General features: G+C 39.3%; 1 long non-coding RNA gene across 1 annotated transcript; it reads left to right on the top strand.

Annotated features, from left to right (window-relative positions):
- The first annotated feature begins 1,212 nt into the window (after positions 1-1,212).
- On the top strand, positions 1,213-18,853 carry LOC108353338 (uncharacterized). Its single transcript, XR_010062553.1, has 5 exons — positions 1,213-1,345; positions 12,214-12,340; positions 15,379-15,480; positions 17,827-18,000; positions 18,175-18,853. It is a non-coding gene; the product is annotated as an uncharacterized LOC108353338 (long non-coding RNA).
- The last annotated feature ends 1,869 nt before the right edge of the window (positions 18,854-20,722 follow it).

Here is a 20,722-nt window from a genome sequence, read left to right as displayed (position 1 = left end):
AAACCACAACATGAACAATAGTGTCAAACCAGTGAACTGAAAACAGACTTATTTTGGTAGATGTTGAGAAAGGATTAGAAGAGTTGAAGGTGCTTTTAACCCTGTAAGAACAACAATGCCAATGAAACAGAGCTTTCTAGTAGTAGACCAATATTCAAAGAATGTACATGAACAGACCTATGTCTCCAACTGCATATGTTGTAGAGGATGGCCTTGTTGGGTAACAATGGAAATAGAACCCTTGGTCCTGTCTAGGTTTGACTCCCAGTTCAAGTGAATGTCCAGGGGCAGAAAGAGGGGTTATAATGAAAAGGTTAAGGGGACTGGTAAGAGATATTATAGTCAGGAAACTGGGAAAGGAATTAATATTTTAAATGTAAATTTAGAAATATCCATTAAAAAAGCAATAAAATTTGTTAAAAATAAAAAAAAATTATGAAAGAAATAAAAGAAAAGAAATCTTCCGGTTAATCACAACTATTGACTCAGAATTTTAAGGGGTTACTGTCAGGTAATGGTATTCAGAGTAATACTAGTGGAAAGACTGATATGATGAAGTCTCATCTAGAATCACTTGTTCCTCCCAGATATTAGTGACAGACACAAACTACATTATTAGAATTCAATGCATGGAGGTGTTTTCTCTGTGCTGAGGACACAATACTTGACTTATCTTTCTTCCTTAGGACGTTTTCCTTCAAGGTAAAATGGTAAAAGCTATGAGCTCTCAGGAAAAATTATAGTGCCCCTCCCAACACCTGGCTTTTGGGATAAAGAAATGAATTATATAAAGTATCTGACTTCCAAGAAAAATAACAAGTTATTTTTCAGATCTTCTGAGAAGCATCTCAGATGCTTCTGAGAGACTCCGAGCTCCTGATTCCATATGTGGAAATCTCAGATCAAGGCTATATCTTCAGTGAACCTACTCGACCTCTACCCAAGACTCAAGGACCTTTCCCACTGACCACGTATTTCTTCCATTTTTATACCAAGACAGAAGGCCAGCTTCATATTCCCCATGTCTGATAACTTCATCCTCTGTTTCTCCCTCCCAAATTGCTGTATACAATGCATTAAAGGACAATTAATAAACCCTAGATGTACTGAAGGGATATCTAAGAGGAAGTTGCAGTCAGGACAACACTTGTGACATCACAGAAGAAGCTCAGGCTTCCAGAATACAAGAGATTTTTCAAGGAGGGCCTAATGATGATGTCACTGAGAACTGCCGTAGACTACCTGCTGTACAGATTTCCTTACATTGACCAGATTTGAGGGTGACACTTTCAGAAGAGTCTCCTGTTTAAGAGTGGAAACCTTTACATACTAAATCTCTCTAAAGGTAGAGACTTCTCTTTGTTTCATTAGGGTTTACATGCTCTCAATGGACAAAGTTAGTTAGGGGTTTAGCATGGCTAGAAAAGATTTAGCAACATAGAGAGAAGAAGATTCTTATAGATAATATTTTATTCCCAGGTTCATTCCTGTGACATAGAGTGCAATATCCCAGGTTTCCTCTATTTCCAAAGGCCAGTATTTTACCTACAGACCTTAATTGAATGAATATTGTATTTCACTTTCTCATTGTCCATTCCATGATAAGAGATTTTATTAATATTCCTGTATGCGTACTAAAAAATTCTGTTTCCAGTTTTATTTTCAGCAAAGCAAATGACATAATGACTATAGAATTCAGTTCTCTAGTCCTATTTGATATCAGTACTATACTATCTACTTTCCTGTGCTCCCATTGCTAGACTTGAGGGTTGGATGTTTTACAATGATTCTCACTGAAAGCCAAACATAAGATAACGGAGGATGGGCAGAAAGAAGGATGGCTTGAGGACCAGTGAAACCTCAACTTCAATAGGTTCATAATAACTTGAGGGAGTCTATTTGGCACTGTCATTTCTGAACTCTACATTCTTGACCTACTTGCTCAGAATCCGTGTCACAATTCCACCTAACCACATAGCTGTAGGAGCCACAAAAGTATATATATACATCAGCCACCAAAACTAGATAATATTGATGTAGCTAAAAAGTGCCTTCTGCCAGCAACCTGATATAGATATTTCCTGAGAGACACAGGTAGATCATGTCAACTACAGAAATTAATGCTAGTGGCAAATCAGTGAACTGAAACAGACCTCTTGTTGGCAGATTTTGAGAAAGGAATTCAAGAGGTGAAGGAGCTTTCAATCCCATAAGAACAACAATGTCAATGACCCAGAGCTTTCTGGTACTAGACCAATATTCAATGAATGTAGATGGACAGAGCTATGGCTCAAACTGCATGTGGTAGAGGATGACCTTGTTCATCACGAATGGAGGCAGAAGCTATTGGCCCACTCTAGGTTTGTCTCCCAGTTAAAGGGAATGTGAATGCACAGTCAGAGGGGTTAAAGTAGAAGGGGAAGGATATGGGTAGGAATCTTATGGGCAGTTAAATGGGAAACGAAATATCATTAAATGTAAATATAGAAACATCAAGTTAAAAAAATCAATACAAATAAAGCTAAAACATAAAAAAATGAAAGGAATAAACGAAGAGAAAACTGACAGCTAATCATACCTAGTGACTCAGAGAAGTAAACTGGTAATCAGTGGAAATATTAGTGGAAAGAATGAGATGATGAAATCTCAACTAATAGCACTGCTGCTTCCCAGACTGCACTATAGATATCCAAAACATGGAGGAATTTACTCTGAGCTAGGGACACAATACCTGTCTCTCCCTTTTACCTTAGGACATGTTTCTTCTTATCAAAAAGAGTAAAGGTCATGAGCTCTCAGGAAAACAACTGTGCCCTTCCCAACACTTGACTTTTGGAATAAAGAAATTAATGATATAAACTCTGATTTCCAGGAACCATAAAAACAGGGAAGTCCAGATTCTTCTGAGAGGATCCCATCTCCTGATTCCCATAGGTGGGAGGCTCAGATAAAGGCTATCTCTTTAGCATTCCCACTAAATCACTACCAAGTACTCACTGAGCTATACCGAGGACCATGTATTCCTTCCTTTTTTGTACCAAGACAGATGGCCAGCTTCCTTCGTTCTCCCCATATCTGATCTTTTCATCCTTTTTATTCTCCCTCCCAAATGGCTGTTTACTCTGAATTAGAGGCCAATTAGTAAGTACTAGAGGTACTGAAGGAATATATGAGAGGCAATTGCAGTCACGACAACACTTGTGACAACACAGAATAAGATAGGGATCTCCAGGTTGCAAGATATTTTTCAGGCAGGGCCTAATGATGATGTCTCTGAGAACTGCCATGGCCTACCTTCTGAACAGATTTCCTTACATTGACCAGATTTGAGAGTGCCTTTTCCAGGTATCTCTCCTGTAACACAGGGGAAACCTTTATGTATTCCATCTCCAAACCTAGTGAGTTTTTTTCCTTCATTAATGGTTTCATGCTCTGAATGGAGAAAGTTAATCAGGCATTTGGCATGGGTAGAAAAAGTCTAGGAACATGGAGTGGAGGAGATTATTCTGGATAATAATTCTATTCCAAGGTCCATTCCTGTGACATACACTTCAATTTCCTAGGTTTTCTTTGTTTCCCAAAGGCCAGTATTTTCCCTCCAGACCTTTAATTGATTGAGTATTGTATTTCATTTTCGTATTGTACTTTCCTTATAGGAGACTTTATATATATATATATTCCAGATTGTGTACACAAAAATTCTGTTTTGCAATTCCATTTCTGCAATTAATAAGCAACAAAGCATGCCAATATATAGAGTGAATATAACAGTGTAAATATTGTATACCTACTTGAAATGATGAAGTCCAAAATCCTTATTTTATCCAAAAATTAGGAGACAGCTTAAAGCAAAAGGACATCATAGATTATAGAATGTGGATGTCTAGTCCCATTAGATGTCAGTTCTATAATATCTACCTTCCTGTTCCCAGGGCCAAACTTAAGGGTTTTGGAGGTTTTACCATGATTCTTTATTCAGGCCAAACACAAGACTCAGCAGGATGGGCAGGAAGAAGAATGTCTTGATGTCCAGAGATACCTCAACTTCAGTAGGTTCAAAAATAACAGGAGGGAGTCTGATTGGCATTGGCCTTTGCTAATTCTACATTTTTGAACTAGTTGCACAGAATCTATCCTAAAATTCCAACTAACCACATAGCTGTAGGAGCCACCAAATATATACATAAATACATATATATATATATGTATATATATATGTGTGTGTGTGTGTGTATGTATATATGTATAAGTATGTATATGTATATATATATATGATAGAGATAGATAAATAGATAGATAGATAGATAGATAGATAGATAGATAGATAGATAGATAGATAGATAGATCTGCCACAAACTACATAAGATTGATGATGCTAAGAAGTGCATGCTGCCAGGAAACAGATATAGATCTTTCCTGAGAGACACAGGTAGAGCCTGCCGATTATAGAAATGAAGGTTATTGGCAGACCAGTGGAATGTAAACGAATCTCTTGTTAGTAAATTTGGAGAAAGGATTACCAGAAGTGAATGGGCTTTCAATCCCATAAAAACAACGATACCAATGACCCATAGCTTTTTGGTACTAAAACAATATTCAAAGACTGTACATAGACAGAACTATGTCTACAGCTGCATATGTAGCCTTGTTGGACATCAATGGGGGGAGAAGCTCTTAACCTACCAAAGCTAGTACCCCAGTGTAGGGGAATGTCAGGGTGTGCTGGGAAAGGGAGTGGTTGGTGAGGGGGAACACCTTTATAGAAGAACTGGTGGGGAAAGTGATAGGACTCTTATGACCGGAAAACTGGGAAAGTGAATAATATTTGAAATGTAAACAAAAATATCTAATATTTATAAAAGAAAAAATAAAAGTTTAACAAGCTGAACAGCCAAAGTGAAGAGTCTCAATCCCACTAGAGAGGGAGAAGAAATGAACCTCAGGAGGGAAGAGTGAGGGACCTGGGTGAGAAAGGAGACAGTAAGGGAAAGATGGGAACATGGTCAGTTATTGGCGGGGAGTAGGACTGAAACCCTGACTTTCAGCAGAATGAATGGAAACAGGCAATCTCAGGAGCTAAAATGTTGGAGGTAGTTGGTGGCTCTAGAATATTCCAGAGACCTGAGAGGTATGAGACTATCAGGACTCAGTAAAATGCCGGGAGTGTGTAGAGGGACCTTGTAGAGACTACCTCCATGTGGAAGAGAGAGCATGGGTCTTCTTAGTGGGTAATTGAGTCCATTGAAGTTGAGAGATATTAAGGATTAGTGATGGTCACTTTCTCTTATTTTCATAATTGGAGGTTAGTTTATGCTTGTGTGCTTCTGTTTCTTTTGTTGTAAAGATTAATTTCTTGCTTTATCTATGATTTTACTTGCCTCCTTGTGTTGGGGCTTGCCAGTTAGTGTCCTTTTTATTAATGGATATGCAGAAAATTATTTTATATCAGAAAAATTCCATGTCTTCTAAAACATCTAAAAATCAGTCTGACTCTCAAACTCTTCCTGGGAAACATTTACCATCAGTCATGCAATCCCCAGGACCATCGAAATCTAAAAACGGGTATCTAGAAACTTAACCGTCGGCCCAAAGGTCTTTAGGATGTTCAGCAATTTCTCCAAGAGCTTGGTGCACCTAGAGAACAAAAGAACTAAAGCCATCTTCCCAGGGTGTTTTCCCAAGAACCACATATTTCTTCTTTCCTTTTATACCAAGACAGAAGCCCAGCTTCCTTTTCCACATCTCTGATCTCTTCATCCTATTTGTTCTCCCTCCAAAATGGCTGTTTACTCTGAATTATAGGCCAATTAGCAAACCCTAGATATAAGGAAGGAATATCTGTGAGGCATTTGCTGTCAAGACGACACTTGTGACATCACAGAAGAAACTAGGGCTCTCCAGGATACAAGAGATTTTTCAGGCATGGCCTAATGATGATGTCACTCAGAACTGACATGGCTACCTGCTGAACAGCTTTCCTTATATTGACCAGATTCAAGGGTGTCCTTTCCGGGCGTGTCTCCTGTGACACAGTAGAAACTTTTATTTGCTACATCTCTTTAAAGTTACAGACTTCTCTCTGCTTCACTAGTGGTTACATGATCTGAATGGAGAAAGCTAGTCAAGGGCTTAGAAAGATCTAGGAACTCAGAGAGAAGGAGATTCTTCTGGAGATTAATTTTATTCCCAGGTCCAATCCCGTGACATAAAGTTCAATTCCCAAGGTGTTCTCTGTTTCCCAGGTGCCAGTATTTTCCCTACAGACCTTTAATTGAGTGAAAATTGTGCTACATTTTTTGATTTTACATTCATTGATAGGGGACATTACATATGTTCCTGCATGTGTACTCAAAATTTTCATTTTTCCAATTCAATTTTTTGCAATAAAAATTTTTGGCTACAAATTGGGCCGAGTTATAGAGTGAATATAACAGTGTAAATATTGTGTACCTTTTTCAAATGTTGAACTTCCAAATACTTATTTTGTCCATAAATTACCAGACATCAGTTAAGCAAAGGACAACATGGACTATAGAATGCGGTTTTGTAGTTCTTTTAGATCAATTCTCTAATATCGACCTGCCTGTGGTCCCAGGGCAAGACTTGAGGGTTTTGGTTGTATTAACACGATTCTTTCTTCAGGCCAAACATCAATTTCTGGGTGATGGTCAGCAAGAAGATTGGCTTGAGGTCCAGTGAAACCTCAACTTCCATAGGTTATAAGAACAGGAGGGAGTCTATTTGGCATTGTCATTTGTGAATCCTATATTCTTGACCTAGTTACACAGAATCTAAGTATATCTTCCATCAAAATTCTTAGTAGTAGAAGCCACGAAAAGTATATATATATATATATATATATCTGGCACCAAAACTAGATGGATTTTTGAAGCTAAGAAGAGAATGCTGCCAGCAACTGGACATAGATTTTTATTGAGAGACACAGCTAGAGCACGTCAAATACAGAAGTGAGTGCTAGTGGAAAACCAGAGAACTGAAAATGGACCTCATGTTTGTAGATGTTTAGAAAAGATTACAAGAACTGAATGGACTTTCAACCCCATAAGAACAACAATTCAACTAAGCAGAGCTTTCTGGTACTAAACCAATATTCAAAGACTGTGTACGGACAGACCTATGCCTCCAACTGCATAGGTAGCAGAGAACGCCTTGTTGGGCCGCAATGGAAGGAGAAGCCCTTCCTGCTCCTTAGGTTTGACTACAAGTTCAAGGGAATGTCAACGTGCAGTAACGGGGGTTATAGAAGTAGGTTAGTGGCACTGCTTAGGAATCTCATGGACAGGAACCTGGGAAATAATATTTGAAATGTAAATATAAAAATATACAATTAGAAAAAGTAATAAATATTGCTAAAAAATAAAAAAGAGAGAGAAAAAGAAAAGTTAACTGCAAGCAAATCACACCTATTGACTCAGAAATCTAAAGGGTAACTTTCAGGGAATGGTAGTCAGAGTAATACTAGTGGAAAGACTGAGATGATGAAGTCTCAAATAGAAGCACTTCTCTCTCCCAGATATCACTGTCTAACACATACTGCACTATAGGAATCCAAAGCAAGGAGGAGTGTACTCTGAGCTGAGGACACAATACTTGTCTTTCCCTCCTTCCTTAGGATCTTTCTCTTCTCGGAAAAGTTATAAAAGCCATGAGCTCTCAGGAAACAACTGGGCCCTTTCCAATACCTGGCTTTTGGAATAAAGAAATTAATGATATAAACTCTCTGATTTCAAGGAGCAGGGAAGTCCAGATTTTTCTGGGAGACTCTCAGTTCTTAAGTCCTATATGTTGAAGGCTGAGATAGAGGATATCTCTTCAGCAAACCCACTCAACCCCTAACCAGGAAACACTGAGCTTTCCAATGGACCAAGTGTTTCTTCCTTTTTTAGACAAATACAGAAGGCCAACTTCTTTCTCCCCATCACTGTTCTTTTTACCCTCTTTCTTCTCACTCCCAAATGTCTATTGACTCTGAATTAGAGACCAATTAGTAAACCGTAGAGGTACTGAAGGAATATCTGAGCGGCAGTTGCAGACACAACAACACTTGTGACATCACAGAAGAAGATAGGGATCTCCAGGATAGAAGAGATTTTTCAGGCATGGCCTAATGGTGATGTCACTGAGAGCTGCATGGACTACCTGCTAAACAGCTTTCCTTACATTGAACAGATTCGAAAGTGGCTTTTCAAGGAGTTTCTCCTGAGACACAGTGGAAAACTTTACATACTACATCTCTCTAAAGCTAGATACTTCTCTTTGCTTCATTAGTGGTTACGTTGTCTGAATGGAGAAAGTTAGTCAGGGACTTGGAATGGGAGAAAAGGTCTAGGAACATGGAGAAGAGGAGATACTTTGATTAATAATTTTATTCCCAGGTCCATTCCTGTGACATACACTTCAATTTCCCAGGTTTTCTCTGTTTTCTAAGGCAAGTATTTTCCCTACAGACCTTCAATTGATGAAATATTGTATTAATATTTTTTCTACATTCCTTGAGAGGGGAAATATATATTCCTGAATGTGTACTCAAAAATTGTTTTCCAATTCAATTTTTTGCAATGATTTTGGCAAAAAAGGAGCATAGGTACAGAGTGAGTAAAACAGTGTAAATATTGTGTACCTACTTCAAATAGTAAACTCCCAAGTCCTTATTTATTTCAAAAATTTTCAGACATCAGTAAATCAAAGGACCACATGGAGTATCAAATTTGTTTCTCTAGAACTTTTTGATATCAGTACTACAGTATCAACCTTCCAGTGTCCCAGTGACAGATTTGAGGGTTTTGGATGCTTTTCTATGATTCATTCTTCAGGCCAAACAGAAGATTCAGGAGGATGGGCAGGGAGAAGAATGACTGAAGTCCAGGGAACACTGTACTTCAGGAGGTTCATAAGGAAAGGAGTGACTCTATTTTCCATTTTCATTTGTGTTTTCTACATTCTTTTTTTTTTCTTCTTTCAGAGCTGGGGACCGAACACAGGTCCTTGGGCTTACTAGACAAGTGCTCTTCCACTGAGCCAAATCTCCTACCCGGCTTCTACATTCTAGACCTAGTTGAGCAGAATCCATGTTAAAATTCGTCCTTACTTCCTCACTGCAGGAGCCATCGAACTGTATATATATATATATATATATATATATATATATATATGAATACCACAAAAACTTGATAATATTGATGAAGCTAAGAAGTGCATTCTGTCAGTAACCAGATATAGATCTTTCCTTAGAAAAAATTCATAAATGAGTGCTAGTGGCAAACCAGTGAACTTAAAATGGACCTCTTGTTGGTAGATTTTGGGGAAGTATTACAGGAGGTGAAGGGGTTTAACCTCATATGAAAAACAATGCAAATGAATCAGTGCTCTCTGGTACTAAACCAATATTCAATGTAGGTACAGAGACACAACTATGGCTGGTTATGTCCTCCTTAAGCATCAATGGAAGGACAACCCATTTGTTCTCCCTGGGTTAGACTCACAGTTCATTGGAACGTAAAGGGGCAGTATGGGGCATAATAGAACAAGAGCAGGAACATGGTTAGGGATCTTATGGGCAGGAAACTGGGAAACGAAATAACATTTCAATATAAATATAGAAATATCCAATTAATAATAAGGAATAAAATATGGTAAAAAATAAAAAAATGAAAGAAATTAAAGAAAAGAGTACAATCAACTAATAACACCTATTGACTCAGAAATCTAAAAAGTCATTGACAGGGAATGGTAGGCAGAGAAATATTAGTGAAAAGACGGGGACAATGAAGTGGCGAATAGGATCACTTCTCTCTCCCAGATAACAGGGTCAGACACAAACTGCACTAAATGAATCCAAATCATGGAGTAATTTACTGTGAGCTGAGGACACAATACCTGCATTTCCCTCTTCCTTAGAAACTTTTTCATCTGTGACAAAAAGAATAAGTGTCATGAGCACTCAGGTAAACAACTATTCCCTTCCTAACTCTTGAATTTTGTAAGAAATTAATGGTATAAACTCTCTGATGTCCAGGAACCATAACAAGAAGGGAAGTCCAGATGCTTCTGAGAGGCTCAGAACTCCTGATACCCGTATGTGGGAGGCTCAGATCAAGGATATCTCTTCATCGAATCCACTGAACACCTGCGCAGGCCTCACCGAGCTTTCCTATAGACCACATATTTCTTACATTTTTTATACAAAGACAGAAGGGCAGCTTCCTCCTCCCCATCCCTGATATCATCTTCCTCTTTGTTCTCCTTTGCAAATAGCTCTTTACTCTGAATTTGGAGCGAATTAGTAAACCCGAGAGGTACTGAAGGAATATCATCAATTCAATTGCAGTCAGGACAACACTCGTGACATCACAAAAGAAGCTAGGCCTCTAAAGGATAAAAGAGCTTTTTCAGGGAAGGCCTAATGATGATATCAGTGAGAATTGCAATAGCCTACCTGCTGAACACCTTTCCTTACATTGACCAGATTCGAGTTTGCACTTTCCTGGTATGTCTCCTGTTACACAGTAAAAACCTATACATAACCCATCTCTCTAAAGCTAGAGACTTCTCTCTGCTTCACTAGTGGTTACATGCTTTCAATGGAGAAAATTAGACAGGGACTTGGCATGGGTAGAAAAGATTTAGGAACATGGAGTGTAGGAGATAATTCTAGATAATATTTTTATTCCCAGTTTCATTCCTGTGATATACAGTTCAATTTTCTCTGTTTTCTCTGTCTGCCAAAGGCCAGTATTTTCCCTACAGACCTTTAATTGAATGAATATTGTATTTCAATTAATTATGGTTAATTCCTTGATGGGGGGTATTGTAAATATTCCTCAATGTGTACTCGATAATTCTGTTTTCCAATTCCATTTTCTGCAATGATTTTGGTCACAAAGGGTGCCCAGCTATAGAGTGAGCATAACAGTGTAAATACTGTGTACCTCCTTCAAACGATAAACTCCCAAATCCTTATTTTAACAAAAAATTACCAGACATCAGGAAAGCAAAGGACATCATGGATTATTGGATTTGGTTATCTAGTCCCATTTGATATCAGTACTACGCGATCTGTCTCCCAGTGTTCCCATGGTCAGACTTGAGGGTTTAGGATGTTTTACCATGATTCTTTATTAAAACCAAAAGGAAGATACCAGATGATGGGCAGGAAGAAGAATGGCTTGAGGACCAGTTATACGACTACTTCAATAGGTTCATATAAACAGGGCAGAGTCTATTTGCGTTGGCATTTTTTAATTCTACATTCTTGACATAGTTGGGCAAAATCCATGTGAACATTCCACTTGACGAAAGAGGTGTAAGGGTTAGGGTTAGGGTTAGGGTTAGGGTTAGGGTTAGGGTTAGGGTAGGGTTAGGGTTAGGGTTAGGGTTAGGGTTAGGGTTAGGGTTAGGGTTAGGGTTAGGGTTAGGGTTAGGGTTACACCAAATCTATATTTGTACTCTTCAGACAACCAAACTAGATAGGAATGATGAAGGTAAGAAGTGCATTCTGCCAGGAGCCAGATATAAATATTTACTGAGAGACACAGATACAGCATGTCAAATACAGAAGTGAATGCTGGGACCAAACCAGTGATCTGAAAACGGACCTCTTGTTGGTAAATTTTGAAAAAGGATTCGAAGAGCTGAGGTGCTTTCAACACTAGAAGAACAACAATGCCAGTGAACCAGCGCTTTCTCATAATAGACCAATATAAAAAGAAAGTACATGGACTAACCTATGCCTTCAAATGCATATGTGGCAGAAGATGGCCATTTTGGGCAACATTGGAAAGAGAAGCCCTTGTATTCCCTACTTTGTCTCCAAGTTCAAGGGAATGCATTGCGGCAGAAAGGCTGATTTGAAAGAAGGAAATGGATTGGGTAGTAACCTTATGGGCAGGAAACTGGGAAAAGAAATAATATTTTAAAAGTAAGTATAGAAACATTCAGTTAAAAAATCAAATTTTGGTAAAAAATAAAAAAGAATGATATAAAAGAAAGAGAGTTGCCAAGTAAGACATATTCATGCAGAAATCTGAAGTGTTATTCAGAATAATACAAGTGGAAAGACTGAGATGATGAAGTCTCAACTACAAGTACTTCCCTTTCCCAGATATCAGTGTCAGACACAAACTGCATTATAGGTATCCAAAGCATGGAGGAGTTTACTCAGAGCTAGATACTTCTTTTTCACTTCTTCCTTAGGACCTTTTATACTTGACAAAAAGAGTGAAGGTCATGATGCCTAATGATGATGTCACTGAAAACTCTCATGGACTACCTGATGAACAACTTTCCTTACATTGACAAGATTCAAGTTTGCACTTTAAAGGTATGTCTCCTGTGACACAGTGGAAACAATTATATATTCCTTCTCTCTAATTCACTAGTGGTTCTCGCTGATTCACTAATGGTTACATGCTGTGGCGCTTGACATGGTTGAAAAAGATTTAGGAACATGGAGAGTAGGAGATTCTCCTAGATAATACTTTTATTCCTAGGTTCATTCTTGTGACATACAGTTGAATTTTCTAGGTTTTCTCTGTTTCCCAATGACCAGTATTTTCCCTACAGACGTAAAATTGAATGAATATTGTATTTCAATTTCTTTTTTTTTTATTAACTTGAGTATTTCTTGTATAAATTTCCAGTGTTATTCCCTTTTCCGGTTTCCGGGCAAACATCCCCCTCCCCCCTATCCTTCTTAATGGGTGCTCCCCTTCCCATCCTCATCCCATTGCCGCCATCCCCCCAACAATCTAGTTCACTGGGGGTTCAATCTTAGCAGGACCCAGGGCTTCCCCTTCCACTGGTGCTCTTACCAGCTCTGGAAATAAAAAGAACTTAAATATCCTGTATTTCAATTTCTTATTGTAAATTCCTTGTTAGGGGACTTTGTAAATATTTCTCAATACACACAAAAATTCTGTTTTCAATACCATTTTCTGCAATGATATGGTCACAGATGGGGCCCAGCTATAGAGTAACTATAATAGTGTACATTCTGTGTACTTACTTCAAATGCTAATCTCCCAAATTCTTATTTTATCGAAAAATTACGAGACATCAGGAAAGCAAAGGACAACATGGACTATTGAATTCTGTTTCTTGTCCCATTTGATATCTGTACTACCCTATCTAGCTTCCAATGTTCCCATGGCCAGACATGAGGGTTTAGGATGATTTAAATGATTCTTTCTTCAGGCCAAACGTAACATACCATGTGATATGCAGGGAAAAGGATGGCTTGAGGACCAGTTATACGTCTGCTTCAGGGTTGGGGATTTAGCTCAGTGGTAGAGCGCTTGCCTAGCAATACAAGGCCCTGGGTTCAGTTCCCAGCTCCGAAAAAAGGAGAAAAAATAAAGTCTACTTCAGTAGGTTCATAAAAACAGGGGGAGTCTCTTTGAAATTGTCATTTTTGAATTCTATATTCTTGACATAGTTGTTCAGAATCGATGTTAACTTTCCAATTAACTTCATAGGTTTAAGAGGAACCAAAGTACATATGTATACATCAGACAAAAAAACTAGATAAGATTGATGAAGGTAGGAAATACATTCTGCAAGGGACTGGGTACAGATATTTACTGAGAGACACAGATACAGCATGTCAAATACAGAAGTGAATGCTAGTAGCAAACCAGTGATCTGAAAACGGACCTCTTGTTGGTAAATGTTGCAAAAGGATTAGAAGAGCTGAAGGTGTTTTCAACCCCATAAGAACAACGATGCCAGTGAACCAGAGCTTTTTAATACTAGACCAATGTACATAGAAAGTACATGGACTGACTTATGGATACAAATGCATATGTTGCATAGGATGGCCTTTTTCGGCAACATTGGAAAGAGAAGCTCTTGTCATCCCTAGTTTGTCTCCCAGTTAAAGGCAATATCATGAGGCAGAAAGGTTGGTTAGAGTAGAAGGAAATGGAAAAGTTAGGAATCTTATGTGCAGGAAACTGGGAAGGGAAATAATATTCAAAATGTATATATAGAAACATCTCGGAAATCTGAAGTGGTAGTCGGAGTAATAGTAGTGGAACGACTGAGTTATTGAAGTCTCCACTAGAATCACTTCTCTCTCTCAAATATCAGTGTCAGACCCAAACTTCACTATAGGTATCCAAAGCATGGAGGAGTTTACCGTGAGTTAGGGACACAATACTTGTTTTTCCCTTCTTCCTTAGGACCTTTTCTTCATGAAAAAAAGAGAGGAAGCCCCAGGTCCTGCTTAGATTGATCCCCCAGTGAACTAGATTGTTGGGGAGAGGGCTGCAATGGAGGAAGGATGGGCAGGGGAACACCCAAAAAGAAGGGGAGGGGGAGGGGTTAGGGGGATGTTTGCCAGAAACCGGAAAAGGGAATAACAATCGAAATGTATATAAGAAATAGTCAAGTTAAAAAAAAAGAAAGAAAAAAGAAAAAAGAAAAGAAAAAAAAAAAGAAAAGAAGAGTAAAGGTCATGACCTCTCAGGAAAACAACCGTGCCCTTCACAACACTTGGGTTTGGAATAAAGGAATGAAGGATATAAACTCTCTAGTTCCAGGAACCTTAAGAACAGGGAAGTTCATTTGCTTCTGAGAGCCTCACAGTTCCTTAGTCCCTTATGTAGAATGCTCAGATCAAGGCTATCTCTTCAGCGATACCACTCAACCCTTACCAAGGACTAACTGAGCTTTCCAAAGGACCATGTATTTCTTCCCTGTTTTTTATACCAAGATAGAAGGCCAGCTTCCTCCCCATTTTGAATCTCTTCATCCTCTTCATTCTTCCTCCGACACTAAGATTTATGGAACCAAAGAGGATAAACAAGGAGAAAGGGCAAAGAAAAATGCTTGAATTTCACTCAGAAGGAGGAATAAACTAATTAGAGGAGGCAGATGGAAGGAAAGGATTGGGTGCCTAAGGGGATGGGAAGGGAAATGTGGTTTGAGAATCATTTCTTGGGAGAGACGAGCAAGAGGGACAGAGGGCCAAGAGAATAAACTGAAATCAGTGACAGTCCAGGGTGGGCGCTATCTCTGATTTACCAGCAATCTGGGATGGGTGAGGCTACACTGGTGTCTATGAGGGTGACTTTAGCTGAGACTTGTAACAGTGGGGATACAGATACTGAAATGGTCACTTTCTGTAGCCACAGAGGACCCAAGGTGGAAGGATAAGGACCCAAACCCACCCCCAAAATTTTGACCCAGAAATTGCCCTCTGTGTAAGAAACACAGGGACTGAGATGGAAGAGGAAATGAGGGAATGGCCAAAGGATAAGTGGCCGGATGTGAGACTTATCCTATGAGCAAACGACAAACACTGACATTATTAATGGTCCTTTCTTATGTTTGCATTTTATGTTTATTTTCCTCTGCGAGGCTCCACCAAGGGACGACTGACACTGAAGCAGACGCGCACGGTCAAATATCAGATGGAGCTCAGTGAGTCTCACTGAAGAACTGAAGGAAGGACTGAGAGAGGTAGAGAAGCACAATGGTCACCACGTGGGTTCACTAAACCCGTTGCCTGTCTGTGGATCCTGTTCTCCTACCCGGGCTGCGTTTTCAGGACCTGCTGGGAGACAATGAATCTAGTCTTGCACAGACTTGATGTGCCCGAGGAGGGGATGTACCCAGAGTGGTCCTCTGCTCATTCAGTGTAGAATGGGAGAGGATAGGAAGAGGTACTATAAATGGTGGGTGCCTGGAGGAGTGTGGTTGACAGGGCAGCATTAAGAATGTTACCTGGTGAATATGTACAAACACTTTAGCAAGGGGCAAAGGCATGACATCATGGGGACGGGGGCATGGCATCATGGGGGTTTGGCATGACATCATAGGTTTGGGCATGATATCATAGGGGTGGGTGAATGACATCATTGTGGTCGAGGCATGATATCATGAAGCTTAAGAGAAAATAGATGAAACTAGAAAAAAAAATCAGCCCAAGAGGGAACTGAGACCTAGAGACACTAACATGGAAGGCCTTTACCTATGCATAGTATCAGCTGTGCGATTAATCATATTATATCTACAATCCACAAATGCAGAGAGAACAAAGGAAAGGAGAAGGCCCGTGAGGGGAAAAGCATAGACCTATCTGAAAGGAAAACTGGAACAGATTATGTGAGTGAGTGAGGGCGACTGAGGACAGAAGCGGAGGGTCAGCGGGGAAGATGGAGGGATAGCGCGGTGCAGAGAGAAACAGCCAGAAATAGAGAACATACGAGTTAATGTGGAAACTCGATGAAAACACTGATTAATTCATGGTGTCTAGAGGGCCACGTTCCTGAGGATTTAATCTGACAGAGAATGCAGAGTACGAACCTGCAATCCTTTGAAATCCAGCAAGTAGGACTTCAGGGTCGGGGATGGGGCACATTCAGTGGAGTCAATTTCTGAGGAGGTAAAATGGAGATCCCTGAACAACAGACTGATGCTGGGAAAGAGATTATAAAGATATAGCAAATGAGGGATTCCTGGTACTTTAAACCTGCAACTGATGTAAATGCACAGGAAAACCCTTGCTGCACTCTAAGGTTTGGTTAGCCGTTGTTCACCCTGATAAATTATACACACAATGATAGTGTGTCCCTGAATACCTTCTAACAGAGCTGTGACACTGAAATCCTTGGAAGAAACCATAATTCACTTTCACGCAGACCAATCTTCTGCTGGCTGAATGTTTCCTGGGTCCACTCCATCCTTTCACACCTGTTGTGCACCTGGACACTCTAGGAAGGAGACAAGAGATTAGTGTATGTCTGTGTGTGTGTTTGTTTGTATGTGTGTTTGTGTGTGTGTGTGTGTGTGTGTATCTGTATATTGGTTATCGTCTGTGTGTCTGTATTTGTGTATATGTGTGTGTATGTGTGTGTGTGTCTCTGTGTGTGTCTGTATGTGTTTTTGTGTCTCTCTATGTGTGTATATGAGTATGTGTCTGTGTGTTTGTGTATGTGTGTGTGTGTCTGTGTCTGTGTGTTTGTCTGTGTCTGTCTGTGTCTGTGTGTATGTCAGTTTGTCTGTCTATGTCTTTTACTGTGTTTCTCTGTGTATCTGTGTGCGTTACATGTGTGTGTGTGTTTGTGTGTGTGTGTGTGTGTGTGTGTGTGTGTGTCCGTCATGCATAAGCTAACCATCCTCACACAGACTGTCTGGATTGCTTTTATATTAAGGAGGTTGGCGAATGTTTCTCTTGTCCTAAAAGACCACTCTGGTTCTCAACTCTCTCTGTGAAGCCATGACAGGTTGAGTAATTTTCATGTGTGAGGAGTCTGTCCTATTGAAACTTGCTTTCTTGGATACAATATCACTTGAAAAACACATCTCAACATTTACTATCCTTATTCCGTGATCCCTTGAGGGGATTATTCCATTATTATTATTATTATTATTATTATTATTATTATTATTATTATTATTATTACAGGATTATTCCATCATATTGCTCTCTGCATTGTTACCAGTGTGCTAAAGTTCATTGACGTTAGGAAGAAAGATTTTGTTTCAAATGGGTCACATTGGATGGCCATGTCTTTGTTCTTGGAACTGAAAGATTTATTTGCATGCTCCCAGGATCAAATATATTAAAGTACAGAAAGTTCCTTGGTCCTCTACATGAGAGTGACACCAAATTATGGAGGAGTAAGACAGTTTTCACAATGTTTCAGGCTTTGGGGATTGGTAGACGTTACATAGCCATCTTTTTATTCAAAGCAAGAATAGTCAAAATTATTAATAGAAGGCAGAAAATTTTAACAACATATTTTTGCTGGCTAATTTAAATTCCTGTATTGTATCTCTAAAGCATTATACATTCTCTCTCAGGTTCTTCTTGAAATTGTTTGAAGAAGTGAAAACTGGTATGTGTTTATTTGTTCACATTCATAAAGCATGGCCATTGCTCTAGTGATGGACAGATGGCACAACTTTTAAGAGGCAAACTGACTTTCTTCCCAAAGAAATAAATCTTCAACTTCATGGAGGCAGTTTCATTCTTAGGTACAAATGTTTAAAATCCCGTGAGAATGCTTCCTACAGCTATCATTTCCTGTATATTGTAATATCCTCGGAAATGGGTTTTCTCTTTGCATTTTGTTTCAAGTATTAAGATCTACAAGAAAGTTTTGATTGCGTGTATCATTTGGAGATGTTGTCTTTTTTTCTTTCCTATAGATGGATTCTGGGTTGTAGACTCTCAGGCATTTTATGATCCATCTCTCACAATAGGGGCTGCAAATGACATGAGTCTTCATCAGGAATAAAGGAAAGAAGACAGGTAAGGTAATAGAGAACTCCCTGATGTATTTATCGCCTCTGAGTCTGAGATGACTGTTGTCATTAACTTGTATATATAAACTTTAACTTTGAAACAAAGTACACTCCCATGAGTTTCAGCCTTTGTACTTTCATTGTGTAAATATTTGCAATAAAGAGAGCATTAAAAGTAATAAAGTTGTGTGATGTGTATCACTCTTTTAACAGTTTCCCTTGTATAACTTAATAGAATATATAAATGCTTTTCCTTCATGGTAAATGTAATGAAGACAATGTCTCTTCTAACAATATATGTAGTAATTTTGACCTCTATAAAATTTAATATGTGCATAAATTGCCTAAACATCCACCGCAAATACTTATGGGATACTTTCTATACTTACTCAGTGTTTTTTCCTAAATATTGTTTTAAAATGCATTTAGCAGAATAGATATTGTGGTGGATGCAGGGAGGAAGGAAAGTGAATGGGACGGGAAGTAGAGAAAGTAATGGGTAGGAGGAAATAGGTATAGTGGTTTTGCAGGAATTAGGTATAGTGAGTTTGGAGGAATTAGGTATAGTGAATCCATGGAAAAGGGAATGGAAAACACAAGTGTTGGGTGGGCAACTCTAGGAAGTGCCAGAGACCTGGGAAAGGCAAATCCCCAGGGTGTCTATTGATGTGACTCTAGCACTGGGGATACAGATCCTTAATATGCCACTTCTGTAGCCAGGCATGACTCCCAGTGGTGTGACAAGGAAAAAAAAAACACCCACAAAACCTTCAATCCACCATGAACACAGCCTACAACATCTTCAGAGACAAAGATAGATACAGCAGACATAGAAGGAACATTCAACCAATGATTAGCACAGATTGAGACCTACCCCGTGGGCAAGCACTGATCCCTGACACACTAAAGATACTCTATCATGCTTACAGACAGATTCCTAGCATAACTGTCCTCTGAGTGACTCAACCCAACAGCTGAGAGAAAGAAGTGTAAAGATTCACCACCAAACATTTGCTGGAGCTTGGGGAGTCTTTAAAAAAAATAAAAAACAGGTGAAGAATTGATGCCCAGTTGATATGAGCGACTCAACAGAAAGACCAATAGAGTCAACTCACCGGGACTCTTGGGGATTGCCAAAGACTGAACCACCAACCAGAGAGTGAACATGGTCTGACATTGAGCCCCCAGAACATAGGTAGGAAATGTGTAGCTTTGTCTTTTCACGGGTTTTCCCGACAATGCGTGTTGGCGTACCTGGAAGATGGAGCACCGATATTGGGATGTAAAGTGAGTAAATAAATAAATGAATCTTAAAGGCACAGATATCCCATCTACAGACAACTTGTTTTGGGAAAGCCCAATTCTAGTTGTTTGGTACCCACATGAAGACAAAGCCTATGGAGTGCCTATGCCCTTAGAGTCCATAATTCTTTTCATTCTCTTCTTCCATCAGAGTCCCCGAGCTCCACCTGTGGTTTTGCTAGTGGATGTCTGCTTCTGTCTGAGTCAGCAGCTTAGTGGAGTCTCTCAGAGGGAAGCCATGATAGTCTCCTTTCTCCAAGCATAATAGAGTGTCTTTAATAGTGTCACGGATTGGTGCTCATCCATGGGGTGGGCCTTAATCTGCACTAACCATTGGATGATCATTCCTCACTCTGTGCTCTATGCACGGCCCTTTCATTTCTTGTGGTCAGAATAAATTTTGGGTCAAAAGTTGGTGTCTCTATCACTCCATTTTGTTTGCTCTCTGGCTACAGGAGATGACTGCTTCAGGTCCATATCACTGAGGCGTTGAGTCTCAGCTAAGGAAACCCCCATTGATTCATGGACATCTCTTACCCCAGCTCTCTGCCTCTTTCTGGATATTACCTCTACCTCCCCACCCCTATCCATCTAGGTTGCTGTGTCTAGCCTCAGAGTCAGATGATGTGATTACAGAGACTAGATATGCAAGGTGAGGAGATACCAGAGGGTTCCCCTCCTGCTCAGAGGAGAAAGTGCTGGGGAAAGAATTGTGAGAGGGGTGAATTGGGGGGGGCAGTGTGCAACATGTAAAGTGAATAAATAAACAAATGAATGTGAAAATAACTAAATCTACTTGAAGATAAGAAGCAGGTGTGTGTGTGTGTGTGTGTATGAAAGTAAGTAAGTATGTAAGTAAACTTGAAGGTAAGAGCAGTAGTGAATGTGTCTCTGTGTGTGACTGTGTGTGTGATTCTGTGTGTATGTGTGTTTGTGTGAATATATATATACATATATATACATATATATACATATATATATATATATATATATATATATATATGAAGGTAAGAAGCAAGTGGATGTGTGTTTAACATTAAATTATCACATTTGAGAAAACAGTTGCCTATACAGAAGACAGGACACCTTAGGCACTATATTAACAAAGAAATGGTGTTTGCTGAAAATTAAGAAACGATTCGGTGATTAA

This window comes from Rattus norvegicus (genome assembly GCF_036323735.1).
Source record: "Rattus norvegicus strain BN/NHsdMcwi chromosome Y unlocalized genomic scaffold, GRCr8 chrY_unlocalized_7, whole genome shotgun sequence".
In the NCBI taxonomy this organism is placed as follows: domain Eukaryota; kingdom Metazoa; phylum Chordata; class Mammalia; order Rodentia; family Muridae; genus Rattus; species Rattus norvegicus.
Note: the sequence above shows the minus strand (reverse complement) of the source record. Positions and strands in the feature narration are given on the sequence as shown.